The following is a 3,845-nucleotide window of genomic DNA, read 5'->3' as shown; positions in this document are numbered from 1 at the left end:
ATATATATATATATATATAGATAGATAGATAGATAGATAGATAGATAGATAGATAGATAGATAGATAGATAGATAGATAGATAGATAGATAGATAGATTTATTAAACATAATAAAATTAATTTTATTGCGACTTTTAATTTCCAGGATCTTTTCAATAACATCTCCCGTTTCTAAACTAAAAGATGTCCTTTTGAATTATTACTGCGATTTTAAAAATATCCTTTAGTGCGATTTTGATTATTGGAAAATTCTAACTAATTTCTATCTTTGTGATAATTATCTTTACAATGCAAAAAGATATTTTTATTCAAACTGATGGAATACCACTAGGATCTAATTTTTCCCTTAGCTAACACATTTTTGCATTATTATGAAAAAAATTATACTCTTAATATTAAATTTGTTTTTAGAATTACTGATGATTTAATTACTTTTAATTTTCAAGATTATACTTTTTGATTTAATAATATTCACCCCAAGGAATTAATTTTGCTTCGTAATCATGATGATAATATTAATTTCAAATTTTTGTATTTGGGTATTATAAAAGAAGAAAATATTTGCTTTGTTGATTTATACGATAAAAGAAATTATTTTAGTTTTAATATAAATAAACTAATTACTTGGAATTCTAATGTTTCTAAGAACATTTATTTAAAAACCTTTTTTAATCAAATTAATAGAATTAAAAGAGTATGTAGTAATGTTTATTTATCCAAAAAACAAATCGACAAACTCTTTCAAAATTTGATAAAAGCAAAGCTAACGTAATTTAATTCCATATAAAATCATTGAGTTAATTGTATATTATTGTAAATAAATTTACTAAAAAACTTCTTTGTTAATTTATATAATTTTTACCATGTGAAAATCCATTTCGGGCAAATCCATGGCTAAAATTATGTTCAAAACAGGTAATTCATGTTTCTTTCTCTTTTCCACTTTATTTTATATTTTTCTTAAATAAAAGTAAATTTTCTAAAAATATTAATCTCCAACTTCTCTGAATTATCCAGTATAATATTGCCTTGCACATATCCTTTTCAGGCCCATCCTTGGTAACTAACAAATCAAACGCACTTCAGTACTGCAGTAAGAACGCACTATAAAACAAAACTCCTCTACTTATGCTTTTACCTCAATTCGCGCTTCTGTTTTCATACTTTGTAATCTGGCAATCTTGCTGCGAAAATATTCTAAATCATTCTTAAAAAGTTTCCGGTTCATATAAGTTCATTTGAATTCCCTACTCGCTTTATAGATTTCGTTTTATGTTTTATATTGTTTTTTCTTTCCATTTTATTTTCTGTTTTTACGTGATATTTTTACTTAATGAGTTCTATTTTTTGTAAATTTTTTGAGGGCTCCTCACACTATTGTATTGATATATTTTCCTTTGGCTACATTGATGCAATATTAGAAAGCACTCCTTTTTGCGGATATAATCGTGTGAGCTGATGAAAAGGTTATATCTTTTATTTTACGGATTTGTATTAATTTTTATCCTTTTTTTCCGGATTTTTATTATTTTTATTATTATTTTCCTTTTTTCATTGTTCTGTAATTTTTTCCATGTTTTCTTTATATATCCTACTTATATTATTCAACTATCCCCCTTTACGAAATTAGCAATTTTGTGAGCACCAATTTCACTCTGTGTGAAAGGACGAGATCATGGAAAAGCACCATTTATGTTAAGATGCCCGGCTTTGTGTAAGGACTCTTAGGATGTTGAAATAGAAGATAAGAGTTTGATTTCTTTTCTTTTTTTGTTTTGTTATTGTGTTTATTCTGTTTATTGTTTTGTAATAGCTACGTTATTTTCTCTCGAGCTGAGAAAAAAGTATGGCCAAAACTACCAGAATATGGTAAAATTTACCGTGTATCTGACTCTATGGGAACACCAAACAGTAATTTTTCACAATGATCTTTGGTAAAATTGTGGTTTGTGATAACATTTGGCAAATGTAGCAAAATTTGATAATTTTATTGTGATACTTTAGAACATGGCATAATAACCATTTATTCGGTTAAATTTCTTCTCAGGTTTTTTATTTTTTGCTAAATGTGTAGTAATAAGAATTTTAATGTTGATACCCGGAATTTCCGGTAAATTGTTACCATGTGGACTGAAAAAATATCAAATGAATGGTTTAAATTTTGGTTTTATTAACCAGAAATATGATTTTTTTTTTGCCTGAAATATCATTCCATAAGTAGGGAAATTTTACCGGAATCATTTTTCTCCGTTTATCATTCGAAATTATTTTTATAGTCATAAACTACGAAATATATAAATTACATTCAAAATATCTAGGCATAGTTCTGTCTCTAGGCATAAGGTAAGCCATATTCAAACCCGGCCCAAAGATTGAAGATTATGATTGAATTATCCATATACAAATCAATTCAATCATTCAGTACAGATTACTTTGCCTCGAATTATCTTCAAACCTTTTCGGTGCAACAAAAAAAATTACATCGAAGTTTTTGTCAAGAAAAACTATACGAACTGTAGTCATTGTGTTAACGATCAAAATAAAGCAATTCGTATTATAATTATAATTTTCAAATTTTTAAGTGGTCAATAAATAAGCATTGCTATCTAAAGATGAGAGCTATATCAGATGAGAACTATTGCATTTTTATTGGTTATATATTCTAAAAAATAGAATGATTTTATTCTGATTCATTTATAAAATAAAAGTTTATATGTATTATCACTGTGAGAGACATCATTTCTATTCCACAGCATGTAATCGTAAGGAGGTTTTAACAAATCCAAACCAAACATGGTGATAAACCCTAATACCCTAATACCTAAATAATGAGTTACTTTGCATTCTCAGTTGATTTATTTGTTACATAGGTATGAAGCTAACCATTATTGGATCAAATTACCTACCTCGATAGTTTATTTATCTACACTAATAAAAATGTACAAGAACGGCGAATAACTGGAAAATCAAATAAAACATAAGATCTAATAAGATAACATAATTTTCGGTTAAGGATTCAGGTACTAAATCTAACATCAATATTTAGTTCTTTTTCTTCTAAACTTTAACTTATTTCAAATTAAAATAATTAAATAAGCGCCTTTAAAACATTTAAAAATTGTTTAATGAATATGGATCACCCCCTAAGTTTAATGTTTAAGCATATTTGCAAACTGATATTTTATGTTTTCTTTCATTATTATTTAATTAGTCCATCCTGTTCTGCAGAATATTTTATACTGAATCTTATGGTTGTTTGTCTCCATGTCCCCAATACCATTTGTTTAAAATAAATATATAATGGTTGCAAAATGGTTCAAAGATATCAAAGATAATAACGTCAAAAACCCACCCTGAGATAAATCACGTCACTTACAGCTGATAAAGCGAATAATGAACGTCGATATCTCTTTAAGAAATTGTTATTGTGCTGATTTCTTGAACATTCTGAAGCGGGATCTATTTTTAAAGATATGTTAACAAATTAAAAGAGCATCTGCTGAAAACGTAGATATGTTAGCGGTTTTATCTGGTATTTTAATTTTAAGTGATTAATTTAATTATTCAATAATAGAATACTAGCTGATATTGACTCTGGTTTTACAGAGCTGGAATAAAAGTATGAATCAAAAATTCTTAATCATTGCGCATAAATTAATGTGAATTATAGTGAAAAATTATTGCCTTACTATTTATTTACTGAACTTATTTATTAGTGAAGTTAAGAAGGGGGATATAACACATAGCTAGAATTGAAGCTCTGACAACATAAGTTGAAATTTAATTCAGGGGGCAATTTCGCAAAAATATTATAATTTTGCCTCGTGATAAGAATAAACATAAAT

General features: G+C 26.7%; 1 protein-coding gene across 1 annotated transcript in view; it reads right to left on the bottom strand.

Annotated features, from left to right (window-relative positions):
• LOC107440764 (nephrin-like) overlaps positions 1 to 3,845 on the bottom strand; it is a 194,984-nt gene that overhangs the window by 14,526 nt on the left and 176,613 nt on the right. The gene's annotated exons all lie outside the window — the stretch shown is intronic.

Source organism: Parasteatoda tepidariorum, chromosome 2, assembly GCF_043381705.1.
Source record: "Parasteatoda tepidariorum isolate YZ-2023 chromosome 2, CAS_Ptep_4.0, whole genome shotgun sequence".
NCBI classification, from domain to species: Eukaryota; Metazoa; Arthropoda; class Arachnida; order Araneae; family Theridiidae; genus Parasteatoda; species Parasteatoda tepidariorum.
The sequence above is the reverse complement of the archived record's forward strand: the minus strand, read 5'-3'. Positions and strand labels throughout refer to the sequence as shown.